The sequence below is a fragment of the Pseudopipra pipra genome, chromosome Z (assembly GCF_036250125.1).
Source record: "Pseudopipra pipra isolate bDixPip1 chromosome Z, bDixPip1.hap1, whole genome shotgun sequence".
NCBI lineage: Eukaryota > Metazoa > Chordata > Aves > Passeriformes > Pipridae > Pseudopipra > Pseudopipra pipra.
In genome coordinates, this window is record NC_087581.1 from 15212013 (window position 1) to 15225452 (window position 13440).

A 13440-nucleotide genomic window follows, 5' to 3' on the forward strand; every position below is an offset into this window, starting at 1 on the left:
TAATAGAATTAATATTTTATATATTGTGTAGGTTTTGCCAGAGAGTTTGGAAGAAAGATTGGGAGTCTGGGCTGTTGGGTTGGCTGTTAGGTGCTTGGGAGCATTGCATCAGGGAAAAAAAGCTGAGAAAGTACAGGAGAGATTTTGAATAAAGAGGATATCAAAAAGACCATCAAAGCTGATGTCATTGATGAAGCAGATGACACAACTTTAGTGATGTATGGCCTTGAATGAAAAGGCAAATAATAGTACTGACCTAAAGGCCTGCTAGCATCATCAGAAACATTTGCCTTGAGCTTCACATGGCTGGGATTTAATCAAAAATTTTTTACCTAGTACACATGGAAACATGGCAGGTGTCAAGGTGACTTCGTCACCAGTAGGAGGGATTCCTAATGGCTATAATTTTTGCAGGCAGGGGGAACAAATTCTTACATATCTGTAGTTTTTGTTGCTCTCTGGCTAACTTGTCATTCAACCAGATTTCCTAGTGTCTCTGAACCAGGACAGTTTCTTATACAAAGAAGAGAAAGATTGTTTTAATTTTTAATTCATTAATTTCCTTAAGAAGGAGGGAGTTAATTTGAAAAGTAACCTCTTAACCCTTCGGGCATGTTTGACTCATCCTGTCTGACTGATCCCTCAGTCTATAATAAACCTAGTGTGAACACTTTGTTCTGGTGGGTGGTAGTTCAACCCTGAGATTCCATTTTGGAAGCAGTCTGGTTATTATATCCCACGATACTATCCAAACCGACTGAACTGGAGCCAGTTCACTCTGCACTGTTGCTGCTGAGGAATGTTTCAGTGGTTTGGTGGCCCTGTGGCAGCTGGGAAAGATGTACTCTGAAACCAACATGACTGCAGACTTCCCCATCTGTAAATGGTGTCAGTAATGCCTACTCCATTTTATCAGGCATCTTCACTACTCCAGGTCATATTCCTATAGACTGCTATATCAGAGGTTCTGAACTTCTACTCCATTCCCTACCTTGTGTGTAAGCGTAACCATTGCCCACCCAGTAGTGGTGCACATAGTCCCACATTTCATTGCACATCTGTGCAGCCACCCCTTCAAACAGGGGCTCCAATATCAGTAATGCTGTTTTTCTGTGGGTTTTTTTCCAGCTGTGAGACCCCATGGTGCTCCTATATATCTTTTTTAGACTGATCACTGATGAAAGTTTTGTTTCCTTGCTGTTATTTAGTGTTTAGGCCTTGACAGATCACAAGTGATGGCAGGCTCATCTGCAATGTCTTTCAGTGCAAAATCTTTATCAATTGTTGTGCAAGATAGTTTCTCCTTCCAGCTTTTACTGGTGATCTTAGATCAGTGTAGTGCTGTTGTTCTTCACCTGGTGCTTCAGGCTGGAATGGAGATCACTTTTCCCCTCGGCAGTTTAAAAATGGCAGATCTCAGCTGAGCAGGCTATCCCCATGCTTCCCCACTGTCCCTGAGCTGGGATACTGGTAAAACTAGTGCTCTTGTTTGAGACTGGGTCTCTAAACTTGCAGTGACACACTAAACACCATGTATGTTCCTCCCAGCCAGGACAATCTAGTGATATGGCGGTTGAAAGCAGTAGCTGGGCCTGGAGACCCACCTTTGCCAAAACATGGCATCATGAAAGTATGCCTGAGTTAGTTCTGAGAGCAGAAATAGGTCTAGGTATGCGGACTGCCAGTATTACTTCCGAAACCATATCCAGGCTTCCCCAGGCTGCTTTAAAGATACGTCCCAAGAGCAGCTTCAAAGTAGAAATTCTTTCCTGCAGCATTACTGGCGTCAAAAGCAAGCAGCCATGAGATACTTCAAAACAGAGGAAACCTGGATGTTCGTGGTCAGTCCAGCTTCTGTCAGGAGGACCTAGAAAGGATTGTGGGGGGTGGATAAAGAAGAAAGAGGAAGAGAGATTGTCAGACAAGGAAAAAAAATGTGTGAAGGAAAGGGAAAGATAAATGAAAGGCTTTCTGCCTTGCTGTCTGCTCTACAGGTGGTAGGTAGATATCTCTTTATGTGTAACTGGGATATAGATATGCAAAATGAGAGTAAGTATCCTAGTAAATTAGGGAAGAGGTTTCACTGATCATTTATTTTTACAGTCTGTCAGCATTTTCCCTAGAGCCAGGGTAATTCAGAGAGGTTATAATTACTTCATAGGCAGACCCCTAAGCTTCCAATTGCGGTCCCATTCCCCTTCAAAAAAAGAGAGCTTCTATCCCCTCTTTTCTATGCTCACAATGAAGTGTGATTTTCCAAGGCTCTAAGTTTGTATTCTTTGCACAGAACAATACCTTTTATTGTTACATACTCTGGCCATGCTTCTTCTGCAAACACTTAGCTTTTAAACACAGCATGTCTGGTTTATTTTGGCTTGCTTTCTCTTTCTACCCAACATATTAGGAAAACAAACATGCATCTCTATTGCACTCTATTGTATTCCAAGCAACTGATCTGTGCCATTTTGCACCTCCTGAAAGTGTTGTTCTTGTACTGTCATTGAGAATTCTTTGAGGCAGACATTGACCAAAACACCCTAAAATTACAAAAAGCTTTGTTTTCCCACTATTGTCCCAATTTTTTCGTTAGCAGTGTCAGAGGTCAGCCAAATCTAATACAATTCTTGTGACAAGATGTCAGGCTTAACTACTTGCATGGGTGTTTCCTGAGCAGCCTGCCTTCAGAGAGCCCTACTGCCTCCTCAGTCCTACTGATGTGGCACCACCAAATCCAGCTGAACTCCAGTGTTTGAAAACTACTGACAATGAGAGCAGCAGCAGCCCCATGACTGTGTGCGTTTTATGTGTTTCTGTAATTTTTTCCAACCCACTCCTGACTCTGCTTCAGATCTGTGACACTGACGCTCACAAAATGTAATGCTTGATAGATCAGGATAGATCTTTTTTTTACTTATTAAAGTGTGTAAAGTTTTGAAAGAAAGCAGTGGGTTGCCTTCCTTTGTGCAAATGCAGTTTTTCATATTGAAAAACAGGATTAGTCATTTGATAGCTGGCATTTGAGCCATGTTGCAAAGAGTCTTTTTCCCTTAAATGTGGTGACTACAGCAGTACCTGTTGCTCTGACCATCAAAATCCATCTCTTGTAAAAATGTCCTTAACGTTTGGGTTTGCTTGCAGAGGTAGTTTTAATCCTCTGTCTGACAGTCAAACAGGGATTTTGCCGGTATGGGTTGCCCAGGAGCTGTAGCTGCTCAGCATTCTCTGAATGCAGCATGATTTCAGAAACAGACCCATTGAGAGCATTACTTTCCCTGATATTTAACCTTCTTTATAGGATATTACTCCATCTGTGTAGCAGTCTTCAAAAGGGAAGTAATAACAAAGGGAGAAATTTCTGTTATTCTTTGTTGTTCTCCTCCTTTGACACTATCACCATGCAGGGAATTCATGACTGAGCTCTCCGTCCTTCAGCAGAAAGAGTAATTTCACTTGTGCTTTCAGTCCTCTCACCTGCAAGTCTTGAGCATTCAGCATCTCCTTCCAGTTCCAAGACAAACTGTTTTCAAAAACCTGGCATTTTGTTAACCTATGTAGAAAATGGAGTTAGGAGTTGTACACATCTTAACCAATGAGTTTAACATCTTGTCCCTATCTTGAAACTTAATACTCTCCAGTTCCTGTTGTTTTGGGTGATCAAACTAAATGTTTAACACTTCTCTTATTATGTTAATTTTCAAACGATTGCAATTAGAGTCTTGCAATTAGCATTTCCCAAAGAAACTGCAAAGTCATCAGTTATTTCTCTTTATGAAATCACAGAATAACCGTGGAATCTTGCCTATGCTGCCTAGTGAGGATTGGCACATGCCAGCACCAATGTAACAGACACCACAGCAATATCAGGCAGAGAAAACTTTCTAACTGTGAAAGGAGATGCTCTGGAGACCATTGAGACTTAGAGATAGATGTTCATTAATTAATCACTGGTGTTTGAACATTACAGTAATTTGCTTTTCAACAGAGAACTTACAAAAACTTTCAACAGACTAGCCTGGTCCCAAATCCAGCTGAGATAGAAATTGCCTCAGTTCTGCTTCAGTGAGAGTAGCAATGATGATTTATGCCATCTTAGTATTTGAGTTTGTGTTGCTACTTGTAACCATGGTGAGAAGGGTATATTCCAGTGAACTGAGTAACATAGCATGCTGGATTTAAATGATTTTTCTTTTTCTAGCTCCTCATTTCCTCTTTGTCTCGTTAATGTTGTAAGCAACATCAACAGTAATATGAAAAAGATGCAGAAATTCAGATACAACAGTTTATAAGTAGCTTTACAAACTTGGACTTGCTGAAATGGGGGCACAGAAAGTCGGTATGTTTATTTGTCTGCAAATATTTTCTTAAATTCCAGGAAATATTACCTACTCTTTTTGTCAAAATATCAAAATCTGAGATTTGTTTTCCAGTGTGAATGTGATTCACTTCTAATGTTTCTGATGATTCATCCCCTCTTCTTATCTTGGCTTCTCCAAGATGTAAATTGGAAAATATATGCCACCTTTGTCTAATTGTCAGGTCTGTTTTGGTACCTAGGTAAAGTTCACTATGTGTTTTAAGTAATTCTTAGGAAGTCACATTTTTCTTGCAACAATGGAAAATAATTCTAGAATGAAAATTGTGGCATCTTTTTTTGTTATCAGTTTTCTGGAAACACTGAGAACAGTCAAACAAACAGTTAACTCTAAAGTATTTGTGTCTTAGTTATATGCTTGTAGAATTGTGAAAATGATTTCATCTTTCAATTAAGGAGCTCAACAGAAAGAAATCATGGTTAATATTTTGGATCTACCTTGGGAAAAAAGTGGTAAAAATATGTTGAAATTAAATATGTTATTGGATCCATCGACATAACATTTATTTCATTTTCAGTAGTGCTGGAAAGCAAGCACAATGAAATACAGTTTGCTGCTTATAGGCATGTGCAGATGAGTTTGTCCGTTTTATCACAACAGAACTGATTTCTTCCTTGTCAGGGACAGCAGGGAGAAGAGGCATCTTTACAACTTTTCTCCTTGCATGTAGCTGAGCTTCATTTTAAGAGTGTCTTTTAACTTTGGTTTTTAATCCTAATAATCAGTTGAAAGAATATTTTTAAGAAGTTGCAAGCCAAAAATAGCAATTCTATGGCCGACACCACCTTCCCTTCCCATCCAACTCTGGCAAATATTTCCCTTCCTTTCTTTCTCCTCTTATCCAGCCATGTCCTCCAAGAGGACCAGAAGCTGGGATCTGAAAGTATACTGGAAGGCAGCTGGGGAGAGAGGAGATAAAAGCATTTAGATTTGGAGAGGACAGAGATGTTTTCTCTTGTTCCTTATATGCTTTCTAAGCATCCTGTCTGACTTAGGGGGAAAAGACACAGCATCTGCCAACCAGCTTTAATGTCTTTTAAATGTATATCCTTTTCCTAATCTGGTGTTTGGAAAGCTGGAATGCCAGTTGAATGTCATGAAGTGTCATTTCAAAAGAACGTTTAAAATGGTCTCTTTGGAAACTTTAAAACTACGTGTCTTGAATTTTCTAGAAATAAATAAATTGTCTCATTTTTTATTCTGAAACTGTTTACAGAACCAAACTGTTTACAGAAACCAAATGTTTACAGCTCCATTCAACCCCAGAAGTGCCTTTTTTAACAAAACTAAATGTCTGCAGCCTGCTGTCAGATGCCAAATATCATCTGCAACCTGCCAGCCACTGACTTACATCTTGATAAACAGTGTTTTATATTTCATGTGAAGTGGGTTTTGTTCTTGTTTACACTCAGCAGCTCCTATTGTCCATTGTTCCCCTATGTACTCTCAGAAAATGTGTTTGTTTCTGAGAGCCTTCTCTTCAAGGAAGGTGATGCAGAGCACAGATAAAAGCTCAAGCATCTGTTAAGATGATTGGCATTAACCTCACGACAGTGTAGAAGTTGTCTGCTTAGGAGGACTAGCAGGCACAGCCAAACCAAATTAAGAGTAGCTTTAATTTGCCATAGGTGTGATAAAGCATATGCTTTAATTCCAGGAGACTACGCACAGCCTGATGCTTATTCCTGGGATTCCTATCCATGGCAGGCATGCGCAGACAGATTCACTTACCAGGAACTGACAGTTACATAGGTGCTAAGCTCCAATATAGTTTTGAGGATAACAGTGCAGATAAAGACAAAAAACCCCAGAGTTCTTCAAATATTAGTTTGGTTTGGGAGCTTTAGGGAATGTTTGCAGTCCTAGAAGGTAGTACTTGACAGACTTCATGTCAATGCTTCATTTCAGTCCTGAGTGATAGAGGAAAGTCTCCACATTCATCAGTGCTATTTCAGGCAACACTAAGAAAATTCTTGATGTTTTCTAGTTCAAGCTTTGACCTGAACTGACCCTACTTAACTTTAAAATCTGACAAGTATGGTCTAGAGTTATTTTTTCTGTAGTGTCCTAGTTAGAACAGCTGGGACCAGTTCATCATTGCATGGGTGTAAGCCAAAACTGTGTATTCTATAGCCTTCCATGCCATTTCCCAGAAACTGGTATCAATGAACCATTTACACGATCTGCCCATAGAGCCTGACTCCTCAGGCTATAAACTGGGTGTTAAGAGGCCTGCGAGATAGGAGGGTGCTCTTGTCCTCATGCCCATTGAGGAACCCCCCGCCCTGAGGGAAGTCCTGGGCATTCCTGCCTGAACTGGAGGATATATAATCTTGGGGTCTTGGGGACTTTTTTTAACCGCTCGTGGGATCCAGAGGAAGACTGCAGATCACCGCTCTCAACCAGACTGCAACCACCACTCTCGACTGGACTGCAACCACCACTTTTCAACCAGACTGCAATCACCACTCTTGACCAGACTGCAACAGCACTCTCACCAACAGGTTTTCCCCTCTCCTTTTATTTTGTGCTCAGGGGGCCCAACGAACACCACTCTCTTCATGCCCCAGGGTGCTGGGTTATACATTTGGGTTTTGTGGGTTAAAACCAATTGTCTGACTGTATAATCATACTTACTGTATTATTTTATTAAATTGTTATTCTGACATAATCTCTCTTTTGAGTTGAGTTCATTTCCCCTGCTGGTTTACCTTTAAACCAGCACATGTAGCTAAGAGTTGAATGCATATTTAAATGCTTTAAGCCTCTACTATCAATGTTGCTCCTATGTTCAAAAGATAAATTGTTCTATTTGGCTTTCACATAACTGATTTTGCCTTGGCATCCCTAAAAATACTTCTGTAGGGAAAAATTACTGAATACTGACATCCTATGTGCTTTTTGTATGTCTCACTAAAACATATTTTTAATAAGGAACTAAGAATCTTCACTGGTTGCTGAAAGGCACCACTGCGTTCCTACAATGATATATTTTTCTCATTGTTCCTTATTTGCTGGCTAGATTCAACAACTTAATCTTCCTGAAAGGGACCAGCTGTATATTCCATTGTATACTCCTCCAGTGTTTTATTTTTGGCTTTTGATACGCAAAATGCAGAGATCCTTCTAGATGCTTTCAGCAAATACAAGTGTTAAATTCCCTAAACATCAGAAAGCAAAAATAGCCATGGACAGTCTTTTGCAAGACCCCAATCCTCAGCACTTTCATAAAACAATCAAAGTGAGATGACTGACATGAAAACCAGGGAAAGACTTCCTCCTATCACTGATGTTTCTCCACAGGCTGCAAGGGGATATCAGGTTGATACTTTGATAGATTGCAATCTGTTTTCAGCAGCTGACCCCGGCATAACATCATCATTTCCTGATTATATTGATATGTGTTTCTATTATTTGCTTATTTTGCGCCTTGAGAAACAATTCCTTTTTGTTGTTAAACTGTAAACAGCATAGCAAGGCCTCATATTAAATCATAATTATTTACCGTGCTGTTCACGCACCTTTGTCCCCGGGGAACGTGGTGACGTGAATTTACAGGAAGATCGGGGTATTTCTCACCAACAGTTTCCTGTTATTGATATGCTTTTGTTTAGTTGTGATCTTTTTTTTACTCTTTCAGGTTCTCAGGGGAAAAATAAACAGGCACATGACATTAATCACAGTCCTTGGCTATCATATTGGAGGCCTCAAAAATACTTTCGATGTGGAATTGTGAACTAGGTTTGGATCTTTGGAAAATGACAAGTTATTGTTTACTAGTACTGACCCTCCTATTCTGATAAATTATTCTAATAATTCTTGAAAATTCTTTCATGACTATGTTCCTTTTTAGAAGCCAGAAGGGTTCAAAAGTTTATGAAGACAGCCTTGAACGGTTTGCATCTGCGTGTGTAGATTTGCATAATTGGGCTAAGTTTTTGTTTGAGAGAAAACACAGATCATATAAGAGATACAGAGGTAATTAAAAAATCCAGAGTCCTTTCAGCAAATACTATAAAACATGGCAAAAAAACCTTTTTCTTCAAGATAGTTTGCCAAGTTCTTTTCTTTAAGAACATATGAAGTGTATATTCTTTCTGGAAAATAAAGTAGTTTATACGTTGTATTCACCAGCATAATTACCAGGGTAGATATCTAACACATATAAATGTAGCTCTTTTATCTTTTGCAGTGTTTTTGGCTATTCTACTTTTATGTCTGTCTCTGTGGATATGAGGTACACTCCTAGACAACAACCATTGCATAATATCTTGATTTTGCAATAAAGAGCTGCAGTGGAACAACCAAGAAATTTAATGTCAAACCAAACTTTGGGAGGTTTGGATTTTTTCTTCAAAAGCACTGTAAAAAATATTGTGGTAAAAGGCAAAATGACATTATATCCCAGAGAACCCACACCAGAAAGACCACTAAGAGATAGATCTGTAGGCTAAAACAAACCATTAAAGTAATCTCACAAGTAATGTAGTAGCTATTCAGATTCATGACCAAATTCTCAGAGTTTAATATTTTTGTTTCATTATTGTTAGCATCTTTTTTAGAAACTGTGCTGTAAAATTTAGAGCAAAATTTAGAGTCAAACCTACATGTCTACACCCTATTTGTGGCTGCAGATTTATTGTATTTGGTACTTAGTGTTCTGCTTTGAGTGTGTGACACTGTTGTTTTCCTTAATTTCTGCTGCTAGCATTAAAGATTAAGGATAAGCCAACAAAAATTGTAGGTGATATAATATTAATAAAAATCATAGAATCATAGAATTTGGGTTTGAAAGGGAATTTAAAGATCATCTAGTTCCAACCCTCCTGCCATGGGCAGGGGCACCTTCCACTAAGACCAGGTTGCTTAGAGTCCCATCCAACCTGGCACTGAACACTGCCAGGGACAGAACATTACAATTTCTCTGGGCAACCTCTTCCAGTGCCTCACCACCCACACAGTAAAGAATTTCTTCCTAATATCCAGTTTAAACCTACTTTTAGTTTTAAGCCATTCTCCCTTGTCCTGTGACTACATGCTCTTGTAAATAGTCTCTCTCCACATTATATAACTTCATATGGAGGTTTTTAATTACCTTCTCGTTTTGGAGTATTTAACATCTGGATAACATATAGATGTTATATGATTTCTTAAAATACTCAATTGTTCCTTTTGAAGCAGGCAATGTAATCTAAATGACTATAAAAAGTTTCTCAATGGCCACACAGAGTCCTGCTCCCACCGGATTTCTGTGAATTTGTCCTCATCTGTAAGCTCAACCAAATGAGGTCTGGCTGTTTTTCACATGATGAAATTCTAAGAATTCTCAGGTTGTTCTAGGGACATTTCATTCTCTGGACTTCCAGACCTTGCAAGCTATGTGCTGGTTCCATTACTGAATCAGATATGTTTTCTTCCAACACCATCAGTTTAAGAATTCCCAACAGAGGCAAAATGTCTTTTTCCTTGTGGAAAAAAAAAAAAAAAAAACAAAACCCACAGATGCTTTATTAAGCAGACCATAGCAAAGCTTTCTATCTGATTTTGTTCATTAAACACATTCATCCCTCACACCGTAAAAGCGTGCAGTCCCCCCAGTCAAGTTCTTTCCATTCCAAGTGAAGCTCAACACTAACAGATGAAGTCCCCATCACATCAGCAAGCTCATCTCACACTCTGATATCACCTTTGAAGAACTTAGGTGCTGGGTTCTCTCCCAGCGCATAGTCCTCTAGATTCCCTATCTAAAGTCCTAAACTCCTTTCACTTCTTTTCCAACATGCTGCTCTTTTAGCAACACCTGTTGGAATGTCTGCTCCAGGTTGTGTACCTGTGCACTGTGCCCAGGCTGTGCTTGAACAATTGGGTGTCCTGAATGAAACCATGGCTCAATATTTCGCTCATACAGCTGATGCATCCTTTCACCTGCTGCCAGAGCCAGTTGACCTGGTGAAGATGAACTCAGTTAAAATGTTTTAGATTTAAGGAAATACCTAATTCCCTTGACATATCCACAGTTGCACTCCAAATGCACAGAGTTCTAATGCAGTTCTTCCTTCCTCAGTAAGGCTTTAAAATATGGATCTGGATCTCCTATTTAAGTACTAGAAAGGATGAAAGGAAGTCATAATTACATTTTATCCAAGGTGTCTCAGGCTGTTTATTCCTTCTGGTTTGGTGTTTGGGATCAGTCCTCAGCAGAGAGGAAGAGAAAGGGTCTGCCATTTCTCTGTCATTAAACATTTTCTTGCTGTTGTTTCTCTGTAGTTCTTGCTAACCACCTCAAGAGCCATTTCCACCAAGATGGTGAGACCAGCTTGTACTTTGTTATATCCCTCTGAAACCTGTTTTGATACTTTCAGCATCTCTGTAGAGAATTTTTATTATTATTCTTTCATGCCCCAGGAAAAATTTGTTTCATTTGTTGTTGAGCACCTTTGGAAACCAGAGATGTCAGTATAGAATTGTGACACTAAATTATAATGCCTTTCCCTCTGGATGGATGCTCATGGCCCTTTGGTTTATTTTATGTTTGTTTGAAAACTGATTGTTTTCATATTTGTCACAATTAGGAGGAAAAATACTCAAGATAACAGTCAAAGGCTGGATGTTCGAAGGTCAGTGTTAGTTAGAGAAGCTTATTCACAAGCACTATCCTGTTTTCAGAAATATCCAAGTCCTGGGAAACTAAACTTTCTTAGAAACTCTTAAGTTTCTTCTGTTTCCACTGTTCAATTCCTTATTGGAAAATACTATTTTCACCCAGGATATGCACTTATCTATTCAATCAGCTGATATTTTCATATTCCTCTTCTCCCCTAATGACAACTTTATATATTTCTTATTACTTCCTACTGGTCAAATTCCAATTAAATAGGCCTTGATTTCCTTGCCACTGCATTTTAGCTTTGCATGATATTTAACTAGTCAAGTAGTTGGACAAGATGATCATTGTAAGTCCCCTCCAATTGAGATAATCTGTTCTATTCCGTTCCATCCCAATTTCCACTTGCCACCTGCAGGGTAAAGAACTTCCTTGATGAGTTTGTGTACTGTGTTGTCCTCATCGTACTGGTTCACATCTAATCTCCCTATAGCTATAAATGTTATTTTAACACAGGGTCCAGAGGAATACTGAGGTATTTATCTCAGTTAAAAATGTCGGGTAGTATTCACCTCACTTAACTCAGACAACTGCAGTGCAGATAACTACTGCTTTATCTGTTCTCCCTAGTCTCCCTATATATTTTATAGAGAAAAATAACTTCTTTGAGTGAATTTCTCTCACCCTCCTGAGAACACCAAGATCAAGTCTGGTGCATGTGTACAGTTGTTGCAGCTGACCTGGGTTTATGAGTCTAGAGATTTGGAGGAAAAGCAAATTACACTAAAGCTATAGCTGTATGAGCACTTTTAAATACAGAGTGGTGTAACTGGCAGTTGTAGGGGATGTTGCAGTGGTAGTTGGCGGGTCCAACCTGCCCTTCCATCCAAGACTCACCATCACTGCATCAGGTCAGCCACAGCTTTGTGTAGCCCTATGGCAACCTCGCACTAACACACACTAATTGGCCACACTGTTAAGCTCTCTTAGTCCAGCCTCCTGGTCTTTGCAGCATATCTCCTTTTGGTGTGTTAAGCCACACTCAGAACCCTAGTACTGCATGTGCATCCCTTTCTCACCTTCGGGGGTTTTCATCTTTTCTGGTTTTTTTGGCATTGTTCATTGTCTAGGTGTGATTTAGCTGTGAACTCAAGCAGAGGCACCCAGCGCACAGTGGGCAGTGCTCTCTCTACAGATTGTCACTGGATTGTGCAGTGAATGCTCTGAGGGCTTAGCCGCAGTTATAAGGAATGACAGATGCATTCTGCCTTTGAGAGGCAGGGTTAAACACGAGTCAGCCTTAGGTGAGCCTATACACTGTCTTAGATTCCTAAAAAAGATATCAGTTTTGCAATTCAAAAGTATATTATTTACTTGAGAAGTCAGTTGTACGGGTGGGATTTTAGATATGCAAATGCCCATGGTCAAAATGTGCACCTCTCGTATCTGCTATTTTGTTTGAAAGAAGAAAGCAGCATCCCTTAGTGAGACTGATTTAGATGTAAATTTAGGATGGAGTTAGACCTGAGGGACAAGTGTAAATACTAGATTTACCATCTTGCTGGGCAGGGCTTTTAAATATTTTGGCTAAGGTAGGCCTGAAGAGAGCCTGGTCTCACTGAGACACTGCCCAAGCCCAACATGAAAAGAGGGAAGGGGAACTCCAGGGACATAACCACAGGTCTCCCAAACAGGTCTCCAGGAGACCCAGCTGTCTTGATTGTTCAAATCTGGCATTTCCAAACAGTTTCAAACCACCTGTTAGCTAAGAAAAGGTAACACAATTGTAGTAGAGTCCAGGTCCTGAAAACATTTAGGTGATTTACTTAGCTAATGAGAGCTGAGTCGTAGCAATCAGGGGACTGACACAGAAATGGGAGTGTTTGAGTGCAGACAGCCCCTCCATTTATTCCAGAGGCAATTACAGTGTCCCATGTCTATGAGATGCTCTCACTCACATCTCATGTAGGGAAATTTCCAAGTGTTTTTAAAGCTGCACAATCGAGTAGAGCTTACAATATTAGTTATATTCTTAAATTTAAGTACACCAGTCAGAAAGCTTATCCCATGGGAGAACTGAGCTCACAGCCATTGAGGTCTACCGCAGAGAGTATATTTTTAGAACATAAAACCCTACTATCTTTCCTCTTGCAAAATATTTATTCTTTCTTTTTCTAAGCTATGTTTTCCTCTGACATTTTTCAGATATTGGTACTAATGTCATTTTACAATGATTTTTGGCTCAGAGTGCAGTATGTTAAACTCTTCCTCTCCACACAAAACAAACAAATGAAAAGAGAAGCAGAAAATCCTTTATTTGTTCTCCTTTTTTTCTCAGAATTATATAGTTACCCATTATTAAAATAATCAAAAATCACTCAACAATATTCTGGGGTAAATGAAGAATGATACATATGTCACTTAATACTTCTTAGTTAAAAAAAAAAAAGGCAACAAAAAACC

The 13440-nt window shown here is 39.4% G+C and overlaps 1 long non-coding RNA gene across 1 annotated transcript; it reads right to left on the reverse strand.

Annotated features, from left to right (window-relative positions):
* Positions 1-1691: 1691 nt before the first annotated feature.
* LOC135407570 (uncharacterized) lies at positions 1692-3746 on the reverse strand. Its single transcript, XR_010426931.1, has 2 exons — positions 3472-3746; positions 1692-1867 (listed from the first exon to the last, which is right to left on the reverse strand). It is a non-coding gene; the product is annotated as an uncharacterized LOC135407570 (long non-coding RNA).
* Positions 3747-13440: the final 9694 nt, after the last annotated feature.